This window comes from Pelophylax lessonae (genome assembly GCF_965119305.1).
Source record: "Pelophylax lessonae genome assembly, chromosome: 8".
Classification (NCBI taxonomy): Eukaryota; Metazoa; Chordata; class Amphibia; order Anura; family Ranidae; genus Pelophylax; species Pelophylax lessonae.
Genome location: NC_138775.1, coordinates 43,683,446 through 43,696,770, shown reverse-complemented (window position 1 = coordinate 43,696,770; position 13,325 = coordinate 43,683,446).

The window sequence follows — 13,325 nt, the reverse complement described above, 5'->3', positions numbered from 1 at the left end:
GATTGGAATAAAACCCCCGAAATCTGTCCCGATGAGGCACCGAAACTACCACTCCCTGAGCCCTCAGGTCCCGCACCACCAGGTGCAGGTCCCGTAAACGCTCTGGAGACAGTTGAAGATTTGAGGGAAAAAATCTTCTCTCCGGCCGAGAGAGAAACTCCATCTTGTAACCAGATCGAACGATCTCCTGAACCCACCGGTGCCGCACGCGGGCCAACCAGGGTTGAAGAAAACCGAGCAAGCGTCCCCCCACCCCAAAACTGGGTGAGGGCGCCCCTTCAGGCCTCACTGTTATGGGCAGCGGGTCCGGACTGACCGGACTTCTGTTTACCAGACCAGGGCTTCTTTTGAGAGCCCTGTCCCTTGAACGGTTTGCCCTTGTAGTGCGACCGAAAGGCACGAAAGGACCCCGAGGAGGCCGAAAATTAGCATGTTTCTTCCCAGAAGCCCCCTTAGCCTTGGGGAAATGGGGCAAGAGAGTGCTCTTACCTCCGGTGATCCCCTTAATCAACGCATCCAAGGACTCCCCAAAAAGGCGAGACCCATCATAAGGCAGATTGGCTAAGGTCTTACGCGAAGATTGGTCCACCGACCAACACTTCAACCAAACCAGGCGGCGAGACAACACCGCCACGCTGTGTACACGTGCAGCCAATGGGACTAAGTCCAAGTCCGCATCACACAGATACATGACACCCTGGTGGATTTGATCCACCATATCCAGTGTCGCCGGCGAGGCCGAATCGGCCACTAGGACGCGCCTAAGCATCTGCGTCCAACTTGCGACAGCCTGGGCCGCCATAAGAGAGGCAAACAGAGCTTTAAGCATCTAACCCGTAACAGAATAAGTATGACGGGCAAGAGACTCCAGTCTTCTATCCGTGGCATCACGGAACACCGGGGAATCCTCTGCAGGAATCGCAGTGGATTTGTTCAAAACCGCAATTGCGTGATCCACCGGGGGTGGCACACACCACCGTTCATCAGTGGAAGGCGAAAAAGGATAACGCAGCTTGAACCTACTTGGCACAGCAAAAGGTTTGCGAATATTGCGCCATTGTTCCTTAACAGCGCGCTGAAAATCATCATTGCAGGGAAAAACCTGCGGTGTCCTGCGTTTTCTCTGCGTCCCATAAGCCGCCAAGGCAGCGGGGGGACACACTTCATCCTGCAAACGCAGCGTTTGTTTTATGGAAGCAATCAATTCATCCATGATTGCAAGCTCTTCAGGCGAGCCAGGGGGAGAATTATCAACCCCTTCAACTTCAGCCTCCACCTCGGACCCCACTAGATCCAGGGAGGAGCGGGACCCCGATAAGGAGGCCCCCGCCATAACAGCCCCATCACCTTCACCCTCAGAATCAGAGGAAAGAGAAACTCTGGGTCTTTTAGTAGATTGAGCAGCCACCAGCATCTGCACCTGAGCAGCAAGGCCAGCCACAATAGTGGCTGAATCCCCCCCTGGGGGGGAAACAGCGGTCCCCTGGCTTTCCACCAAGGCGGTAGGAAATTTGCCCTCCTGAGAATCCATTGCCCCTATTACAAATGCCGGATAATAAAGGGTTAACTGCCCCTTTAACAAGCGCGGCGAGCGCAGCCCACCGCACCACACACAAGCACAATGAGACCCCCACAGGGACAATAAAACTGACACAGGCAATGGATAAGAAGGATATAACCTGAGGAGACCCTCGCCGCTGCTGCTGCCTCGATCGGTGTTCCTGGAGAAGAGGAAGTGATGCTGCCAGGGCGCTCTATGAAAGCCTATGGGAGGCTACAAGAAAATGGCCGCCATGCATGTAGAACATGCGGCCGGAGCGAGTGTAGGCAAAATGGCGCCGTTTGGCGCCGAAACCGCCGCTCCACAGTACAGTAATGCACACATGTCATCCATGTATAAAAAAACATGTCAGATCGCCGCAGCGATCGCTGTATAGTGCCCAAACATGCCCAAAACATGCCCCACAGCACACAGCTTCTCACACTGACAAGGCTGACACACACAGTGTCACACAGCTCCCCCCCCCCCCCCCCCCTTGCAGCCCACAGCATGCAGCCGAGTGATAGGGAGACAAACAGTGTGAACAGAGGCAGGTTACACAGTCCCAGACTGACACCCCCCCAGACAGACAGGTCCCCACATAGATACACTTACCTCACAATGGCGTGGGGGACCCGCACAGGCGAACAAGCCGCTGCACATGAGGCAGGGAGAGTCGCATACAAGACGCACAGAATGGGGGTTAAGAAACCGCACAGCGTCCAGTGAGGTAGCCACCTCACCAATCATCCCTGCACCGAACAGGGATGGGTTGTTCACTGTGCCAGGAGCGTTACCTGGCTGAACGCTCGATGGCAGGCTGGGAAGCCACTGACCCACGACCTGCGACCAGGGGGATCAGCCCGAGACCCAGCCCGCATGATCCTCTTCATCCGAAGAACTAACTAACCCTGACAAAAAGAACAGTTAAGTAAAGGTAGAGAGAAAACTCAAACAAAAAATCAAAAAAGAAGAAAGAGTCTGGGGCACAAAGCCCCAGCACAGAGAGAGCCAGCCACTCCTGACAAGCTAGACATTGAAACTGAGATATGGTTGCAGGAAGTAGGAGGGTATTGACTGAGGGGACCACCCCTTGAGGGTGGGATATGTTAAAAGCTTTAATGTTAACATATTCTGTTGCCTAGCTACTCCTTCGGAGCAAAGTCTAATACCCCATATGTGACGAATATGAAGAGGCGGCGACTGTCGGAGGACGTAAGAGAAAACAAAGATTGTTTACCAAAAATATGTAGCAGAATACATATTGGCCTAAATTGATGAAAAAACTGAATTTTTGTAAAATCTTACCTGTAAAATTCCTATCTCTGAGTCCTCCGACAGTCGCCGCCGCCTCTAAGTCATCACTGTTGGGTATTGACTTCCGCTCCGCAGGAGTAGCTAGGCATAAAGACTTAGTCAAAAGAACAAAGGCATTTGCATATACACACCCATGGGGGCTGTCCCATCTGGTCAATACCCCCCTGCAGTGACCACTCCCAACTCAGTTTGGTAGCATAGCAGTAGGTAATAAGAACCCCAAAAGAGGGGCGGGGGCGGCGACTGTCTGAGGACTCAGAGAAAGGAATTTTACAGGTAAGATTTTACAAAAATTCAGTTTTCTCTTACGTCCTCCGACAGTCGCCGCCGCCTCTAAGTCATCACTGTTGGGATGTCCCAAAGCAGTATAGACATGAGGGGTGGGAGACGCAACCGTAGAAAAGGCAACGCAGTACCCACATCAGAGAAAGGAACCTTACATGCACAGTAAGAGAACCTGCTGGGCAACAGAAAGCAGTGCTCAACAGGAGCAACAGCCCAGGAAAGCACAACAGGAGCAACAGCCCAGGAAAGCAAACACCAACAGCCAGGGACCCATAAAAAAACAAGGGTCCTTCATGGCACTGCCGCACTGAGAACCTTGCGGCCAAAGGAGGCATCAGCTGATGCCAGAACATCTACTTTGTAGAATTTAGAAAAAAAGTGTGCACCGACGACCAAGTCGCAGCCCTGCACACCTGGGCCACCGAGGCCCGATGCCAATAGACCCAGGACGCACTCACAGATCTAGTAGAGTGCGCCTTAACAGGGAAGGGTGGAACCCGTTCCTTCAAGGCATAAGCCTGTTCAATGGTCTGTCTGATCCATTTGGCAATAGTTGCTGCAGATGCAGCCATGCCCTTCCGAGGTCCCTCAGGAAGGACAAAGAGGGAATCCGTCTTCCGAAAGGATTTCATAGACGACAGGGAGACCCTGATCGCCCTGACAACATCCAAGGAATGCAGAGCAACCTCCTTAGGATGCTTAGGCTTCGTACAAAGCGAAGGCAGGACAATGTCCTCATTAAGGTGGAACTCAGAAACCACCTTGGGAAGGAAGGAGGGATGCGGACGCAAAACCACCTTATCCTTGTGAATCACCAAATATGGAGAACGGCAAGATAACGCTGCCAGTTCCGACACCCTGCGAGCCGAAGTGATTGCCACCGAAAAGGCAACCCTTTTAAGACAGCAGAGGCAACGATATCTCCCTTCTGTTTTCAAAGGGAGCATGCTGTAACACGGACAGAACCCCAAGTTCAAGTCCCATGGAGGTAAGGGCTCCTTCCTGGGAGGAGCCAAATGTCGCACACCTTGAATGAAGGTGCGAACCAGGGAATGAGACGCCACAGGGCGTTGGAAAAGAATGGCCAGTGCAGACACCTGGCCTTCTATCGTGGCCAGCGCCAGGCGCTGGTCCACCCCCGACTGGAGGAAGGCCAACACTCTCGACACCGAGTACGAGCGAGGGGAGAACTCCTTGGACTCACACCAGGCGAAATAGGCCTTCCAAGTACGGTAATAGAGTTTACCAGAGGAAGTTTTCCTAGCCTTGACAAGGGTAGGGATGACCTCAGGGGAGAGACCCCTGTCCTTCAGGACCTGGGTCTCAACAGCCAGGCCGTTAAAGCCAGCGACCGTAAAGCAGGATGGAAGATCGGACCCTGAGATAGGAGATCTTCCCGCATTGGCAGCCGCCACGGAGGCGCCACTGCCAGGTGAACAGCGTTGGTGTGCCAGGACCGGCGTGGCCAGCCCGGCGCCACCAGAAGCACCAGGTGCAGTTCCGAGGCTAACCTGTGGAGGAACCTGGATAGCAACCGAATCTGAGGAAAGGCATACATCAGACGATACTGATGCCAAGGGCCACCAACGCATCCGAGGCGTCCGCCAGAGGATTGCGCGTTCTTGCCACGATCCTTTCCACCTTGTGGTTTAGCCGAGATGCGAACAGATCCATGTCCGGGGATCTCCACGTCGCACACAGCATTTGGAAGACCTCCGGGTGTAGGGACCATTCCCCCTGGTCCAGGGTCTGGCGGCTCAGATAGTCGGCCTGCCAATTCTCCACACCCGGAACGTGAACTGCCGAGATCGCCGGGACATGAGTCTCGGCCCAAGACAGGTCGGTCACCTCCCGGGCCGCCCAGGCACTCCTGATGCCCCCTTGGTGGTTGATGTAAGCCACTGCGGTAGCATTGTCCGTCTGTACCCAAACAGGATGGCCCAGAAGTCGGTCCGACCACTGGAAGAGACAGAGTTTTGTCGCTCCCAATTCCAGCACATTTATCGGGAGGGAGGACTCCGCCTCCGACCAAGTGCCCTGAGCAGACAGTTTGCCCAGGACTCCACCCCAGCCCGACAGGCTGGCATCCATGGTAAGCGCCGTCCACAACAACGGACGGAAGGACTTGCCCTCCACCACCGGCGGGGACTGGAGCCACCAACGAAGAGCCAATCTGTTCTGACGACTCAAGGAGTCCAGGGACTGAGGCAGTCTGTCCCACCTGGCCAGGATCTCCGCCTGAAACTTAGCAAAGGGTATTGCCTTGAAGGCCGAACCCCGCAATCCCAGGCCCCGCATACAGGGCCTGAGTGACGAGTACGGGATATCCCTGAGGGACCAGAGCTCATCCTGCAAGGTCCGGAGCTTGTCCTCCAACAAGAACACCTTTGCTTGAGCAGAGTCCAGAATCATTCCCAGATAGGAAAGACGAACCGACGGAGACAACGTCAAATTCTGAAAGTTGATGGTCCATCCGAACTCCTGTAGCGGCTGCAAACCGCGCAAATGTCCCCCCACCCCTGAAAACGGATGAGGGCGCCCTTTCAGGCAGAGGCGGACTGACCCGCCGAGTCGGCAATGCCTGACTTCTGCTTGCCCGTCCCAGGCTACTTCTGGCTGCCCTGGGCCCTGAAGGGCTTGCCCTTGGATCGGCTCCGAAGGGCACGAAAGGACCCCTGAGTGGGTCGAGACACAGAACCCTGCTTGCCACGAAAGGACTTGCTCTTCGGGTTTTGGGGTAGCAAGGTGCTCTTGCCCCCCCCCCCCCCCGTGACGCCTCCAGGGTATCCAACGCCTCGCCAAAAAGGCGAGAACCAGCACAGGGAAAATCAGCAACTATTTTCCGCGAGGACTGGTCAGCCGACCAGCTCCTCAGCCATATCAGTCACCGATTAAGTACCGAGACACCAGAGAGGCGTGCTACTAAAGGAGCCTCATGTAAGGCCGCATCACACAGATACAGGATTTCTTGGTGGAATTGATCCACCATAACCAGCCGGGCAGGCGGAACACCTTTAGACACGAGGTTGCTCCCAGGCACCTTAGACCAATCAGCCACCGCCTGAGCCACCAAAACGGACGCGGAAATGGGTCTGGGCAACGAGCCCGCCACCGTATAGGAACGGCGGGCCTGAGACTCCAACCGCCGGTCCGTGGGATCCCGAAAAAAAACGGGATATCCTCAGAAGGAACCAAGGTAGCCTTGTTAAACACTGCCCTAGTGTGAACTACCCGTGGAGGCACACACCATCGTGAGTCCCTAGCCGGTGCAAAGGGACGCCACAGTTTATTAACAGTGTAATGAAACTCAGCGAGACAGGGAAAAAACCTGCGCCGACTTGCGGGTCCTGGGTGTCCCAAATGAGGACACAATGCCCGGAGGACTGGGCTCATCCTCCAAAGGTAGTGTTTCCTTAATAGAAACTATCAATTCATCCATGATCGCTCGCTCTTCAGGCGACCCCGGGGAGGAGGTATCAACCCCCTCCACCTCAGCCTCCCCCTCAGACCCCAGCGGGTCTAAGGATGAGCGAGACCCTGAAAAGGGCACGCTCGCCGCAGCAGCCATATCACCATCTGAATCAGAGACAATCTGGGCCTCTTACTAGCAGCACGTTCAGCCATCCATAATGGACACCAAGGTCGCCACTACAGCGGCCAAATCAGGTCTCAGAGGGGCCACAGGGAAACAGGGGTCCCCCACCAGAGCTGGGGGAATATGCTGTCCCGAGAATCCATTGCAAAAGATGAAAAAACAACAGTGCAATAAATATGGTACTGCCCCTTTAAGACCGCTGCGGAGTGCGCAGCCCACCACTACAGCTACAGTGACAAAGACCCCCAAACAGGAGAAGAGCAACTGAGCCGGCAATGACAATACAGAAGTAATTGAGAGAGATAATCTGCAGAGCCCTGCAGAGTGTTACTACCAATGTCCTAGGCTGAACTATAAGCTGCATGACTCAGGGAAAATGGCTGCCCCATAGGATTGCATGGAACGATCGTTCTGTGACCGAAAAATGGCAGTGGATGGCGCCAAAACAGCATGTAGATTGCCCATAGAGAAGCCAAACATGCCTGCCCATACCTAAAATGGCGGACCGCGCGGATTTACCCCGCTGCGGCCGCCACACACACAGTCTGCACCCCCAACAAGCACCGAAGTGACACAGGGAAGGGGACCCCCAAAAACATACAGCACCGCAGCGCATGCACAAGCGTTCCCCGCAGGGACCGCATCAGGGAGTCACAGGCACAGACATGGGGGACACACAGCAACACAGGACTGCCACCCCAGACAGAGGCCCCACACAGAAGTACATACCTGTACCAGATGGCGTGGGGTGCCTCTATGAACGGAAAGCCGCTGTCCTCATCTGACAGGGAGTGCCGTTAGCCAGGGACATGACACTGCAGCATCGCAGATGTGTCCTGTGAGGTAGCCACCTCACGGCTGCATCCCTGCTGCGAGCAGGGATGGGTCGTTCATAGTGCCAGGACGAACCACGGCTGAACGCTCGATGGCGGGCTGGGGGTCCATCTGACCCTCTGCCCTGGAGAACCAGGGCGGTCAGTCCGAATCCCAGCACCGCATGAATCCATCTTCTTCCGAAGAATCGACTAAAACTAAAACTGACAAAATAAACAGCTAGTAAAGTAAGAAAAAAACTGACATTTTCAAAAGAAAATCAAATAAAAAAGATTAGATAGGCTGAGACTGTAGCCCCAGCACAGGGAAGCCTAACTACTCCTGACGCTAGGCAGAATGAAACTGAGTTGGGAGTGGTCACTGCAGGGGGGTATTGACCAGATGGGACAGCCCCCATGGGTGTGTATATGCAAATGCCTTTGTTCTTTTGACTAAGTCTTTATGCCTAGCTACTCCTACGGAGCAGAAGTCAATACCCAACAGTGATGACTTAGAGGCAGCGGCGACTGTCGGGAGGACGTAAGAGAAAATTAGATTTTTCAAATTTTTTATTGGCTGTGTTTTATAGCAGAAAGTTAAAAATATTGGCTTTTTTTTTTTTTTAAATGGTCGGGTTTTTTTGTTTATAGCACAAAAAATAAAAACAACAAAGGTGATCAAATAACAACAAAAAATAAATCTCTATTTGTGGGAGATAATGGTATAAACCTTGTTTGGGTACAGCGTCGCACGACTGCGCAATTGTCAGTTAAAGTAATCAGTGCTGTATCACAAAAAATGGCCTGGTCATTAAGGGTGGTAAATCTGAAGTGGTTAGAAGCCTTTTCAGGCTACCAGTTTAGAGTTACACGAGGAGGTCTGGAGATGGACTCATTGCCCTCCCTCTGATGTTTGTGGCGCTACCTCACATGTATGTCCCATGCACCTGGGAGTCTTGGACACGCGACTAAAAAAATGCACCAAAAATACAACTGTGGGTGTGTTTATGATGCGTTTTCCATTCATTTTAATGGGAGGGATGCGTTTTTTTTTTTTTTTAAATATGTACCAAACACACACCAGAAATGCAGCAAGCAGGACTCAAACACAACTGACCGGTGTGAAGAGATCCAAGGTTTTCAATGCATTTTTCTTGAAAAAAATTTTAACTGAGAAACTGATCAGTGTGAAAGGACTCCAAGGCCCACAACAGACAGAGTGATTTTCTTTCCTGCAACCAAAAAAAAATCGCTAAGATTCCCCCATCAACACAGCCCTGGGAATCCCTCCCGTGGAGCTATATGTTCCTTGCGTGAAAGCCGTCCCTGCCAGGAGGACACAATGATTATTGCTGGTGGTTATAGCCGCTGGTAATAATGGTCTGCTAAAAATCCGACAGGCTGGCTGTACCCACGTCAATTGATGGATTAACTTGAGTACAATCAGCCTGCCCACAGACCCAAACCAATCAATAAACACTTATTGGGATCTTTTTTTTATCAAAAACATGTAGCGGAATACATTTAGGCCAAAATTTATGAAGAAATTTGATTTTTTTCTTATGGGATATGTTTTATAGCAGAAAGTAAAAATTATTAATTTTTATTTTTTTCAAAAGGTTTGGAGCAACAGGCATGGTCCAGCTGCTACCATCAGGAAACACACCCAGAGAAATAGGAAGTAGATGTAAAAAAAGCTGCAGGAGATCTGCAGCACTGAGATGCAACAAAGAATGAAAAAAGGTAAAAAAGTATTATATAAGAAGTGGTCATTTTTTTTTTATCCCATACAGGGCTTTAGCAAACTAGTAACAATTTCTGTCTACTTTAAGGGCCCCTTCACACCTTTTTAGTTATTTGCAGTGCATTAACTTTCAGTTTTTCACCAATTTATGTGCTGCAAATATACGGCACAGACAAAAAAAAATGTCCCTGCAATACCTCCTACTGCATTTATGTGTTGGGGACGGGGTGATATTCTAAGGGCCCATTTACACTAGGAACTGCATGTGGAACGCTGTACAGTTCCTCTGCGATTCACATGCAGTTCTGTGCAGTGCGATTTCAGCATTTGAGTAGCCTGAAATCGCATGACACCCCACTACTGCATACACTACTATTGGAAAAGCATTGCTGGGTCGCATGGTATTTTTGTAAAGTACAATGAAAAGTGAACATAGAATATTTTTTTAGAGCAGCGACAGTGCTTATGGTGCATGTGGACGAGCCCTAAAAAAAAGCCAAAAGCAACATTTAGCAATGAATATCCACGAAAGACACAAGTGATGAAATAAGAAAATTTTATATTAATTCAGACCGTATTGTATACATCAGCAGGAAAAAAAATATTTAACAAAAAAAACAAGTCTACATTCCAGCTTTTTCACACTTTCTGCTTTCCACCCGTACCTACCACGTGAGGAATTCCTGTTCCAAAAATTGTTCTAAAGCAAATAATAAACAAAGATATTCTTGATACCTGACCAGCAGATTATACCCATTTTATATATAAAAAAAAAACTTTGGTGATCATGTATAAAAATCGAGCTGTACCATCAAATAATCTTTAAAGGCCAACTCACCCCCACAGTAATGGGGCTCACTAGTGTCCACCCAAAACTGAATTACTTTAGGATGGACATTGGTAAGTCATCTCACCTGCCAGCTTTTTACATCTCTAAGTCTGACCAAAGGTGGGCAGTTTACAGAAGATCCGACAAATGCAATCCGATTTTGGTTCATCTAATTTTAATTACAGCGCACAGGTGCCCAGACTATAAACATTATTGTATTTTCATATTCCTAATCAAACTGGCCATTCACGGATCAAAATGCGGCCCGTTCAGCAGGAACTGGGTAAGATTTGATCCATGTATGGGCAGGCTGATTAACAAACAGCCTGTCAGATTCTTCTACATTCGCTAGCAGCAACCATTGTGTTCTGCCGGCTGGGATGGCTCCCCGTGCCCCCCTGCTGACAGAACACAATAGCGCTGCAGGAGGGATTTCCCCATCAACACAGTCAGCTGAGTGAATTGACCAATTTTCTTTCCTTCCACCCACGGTGTAAAGAAAGGAAATCCAATCTTCTATCGGCTGCTTAAGTGGAAAAAGAGCTTTAAAACAAAATGACAATGACCTCTGTAGCTGCAAGCACTGAAGAAAAATTCATCCTCAACCTTCACAACAAACATCTCAAATCCTCTCCTGTATTTTTTCTGGCAGCTGGCCAACCTTCTAATGAAAACAAACACCAAGTTCACACTGGGGCGACCTGTCAGGCGACCTGGTCGCCTGACAGGTCGCCTGCCATAGAGAAGCTGTGGACCCGTTCTAATAGGAGCGACACAAGTCGCTCCGACTTAGAAAAAGGGTCCAGAGCTTCTTTGGGGCGACCTGGAGCAACCTGCATTGACTTCAATGATATGAAGTCCGTGCCGGCCGCTCCGAGGTCGCGGTACGAGCTGCGCTTCGCAACCTGTGAGGTCGCCCCGGCAAGTAGCGTCGCCCCAGTGTGAACGGGGTCTAATCCAGCCCTTCTTAAACTGGCCTTACACCCCTTTCACACGAGCGATCCCATCCGCCTGTCAGTTTTTCAGGCGGACTTGATCGGATGCTCCATGCATCCCTATGGGGCAGCGGATGTCAGACATGTCCGCTGACACCCGCTGCTATCCAATCCGATCCTGGACGGATGGAAACCCTATTTTCCATCCGGCTGGAGGATGAGAACGGACAGGCGGTATCCGGCTGAAGGATGAGAACGGACAGGTGGTCTGTTCTCATCCAATTTCCCCATAGAGGACAGCGGGGACCTGACAGCTCCGTCTCTGCACACAGAGCTGTCTGGTCCCAGGTTGACGGATCGATCCCCCGCTGAGCAGAATGGACTCCGTCGGGCGGTGTGCCCGTGTGAAAGGGGCCATACAGTAGTAGATTTTTGGATGAACCTTCATACGAATATTCTCATCAGAACATTCAAAGATTTGATGAATGGCGTTTGAAAGTACTTTTACTTTAATTTGATTCTGGAGTGAATTGACTTTCCCATATGAAAACCACATGCACTGTAAAATGTGTTTGTTCAAGAAAAATTTTCAGTCCTACTCCTTTGATTTTTCTCATCACTTTGGTGAAAGATGATCGATATGACTCCACAAACGATTAGAAAATCGAACGAACGTTCGAAAGTTACTCGTGTATTAATGTGGATCTTTAGTCAAAAAAAGTTTGCAGCATTGTAACCCTCTGGAACCCTTGCGAAAACATTACTAGGTCTACAGATCACGGTCCATTAAAATGATCAGTAAGTTGTAGAACATTTTAAATTGAATAAAGAAAATGGAATATTTAGATATTTGATCCCCAGATTGATTTGTTTTTTTCAAAACGCCCCTGCTTTATAAGGGAATAATAAATTAAGTAAGAATTACCTGTGAAAAAGAAAAAAAGCCCCAATGTAGGTGGGAGATGAATCTGCCACTGTTTTGGGAACCCCCAGGAATCCGGGTTGAGAAAGCCTGGTCTAAGCTGTTCGAGACTGACTGAAACACCACTTTAGAGTCTCTGTTGTAATCTTTGAGAATGAATTGCTCCACAATACCAAGGTCAGCAATGGCCTGTTTTTTTTTTTTTTTACTTTTACAACTTGTAAAGATCATCTAAATACTTTGATATCTACAGAATAGTCTGGGCACAGATGTATTGTAAAGTTGGCCATTCATTGTTCAGCCACGCAGCTGTTCAAAAACAACTGAGGATCCCTATCCACATATTCGAGGTGGATGGGGAACCCTCCCCGCTGGAGTATTTGTATTCTGACAGCAGGAGTCCACCACCAGTAGAATACACCGATCAGTGCTGCAGATGATTGGCTGCATGCACTGGTCAAATGCTGGTTTTCCACCTGGATCGTTTGACAGAAGTTGGTGAAAAGACCGTTTTTTATTGAACAGAGAGGACTACCCATGGAATGAAATTAATCTGGATGCTGCTGAACCAGCCGAATTTCAATCCATGTTATGGCCATCTTAAGTATGAAAACGATTTTGATTTCGATGACCAATTGATAAAAATGATTTTCCAACTTGAAGTGGAATCAATGAAAAACAATCATATCGCGTATAGGGAAATTATAGTCTAAAAAAATAATAGTACTGTTCAAATTCTGAGCCACCACAGTGACATATGACCCTAAAATTTTATGTATCCCATTTAAAAATGCTTATAAACGACACATCACGTCACTGGCCCTGTCTGTGATATTGCACAAGGAGATTTTCCAGTTTGATGGCAAACCTTTGTGAAAGCGGGTCCCAATCCTCCCTCCTCTATGGAGAAGAGTGAAGGATCAGAGTTCCACATGCATGTCACTATAAGTGTGTAGGCCACAAAATGTAACAAGGCTTGGCGATTCTGCAACTTATGTGAGAACAGACAGTTCCAAACGGTTCCTTCCAATGTGAATTCTGTTCTGTCCAATGGAAATCAATCATCATTCATTGATCATCATTTCAATAACCAAATGCTCATTAAGCATCTTCCAAATCTTTGTCGAATGCTCTGAAAAACTGCCCTGTGTATGGTCACCTACAGACTCCAGTTATAAGGTTTTAGTAGTAGTTGTGTCCACTCCCCTCTTACAAGGCCACAATAAAGGTGTCACATTCTCGCAGCTGGACTCCCCAATCCATTATTTTACAATATGGAGGAACAGCCGGGGGCAATCACTGTGAAACCATTCAACTATGCCATATATGACCAAAAGTTTGTGAAC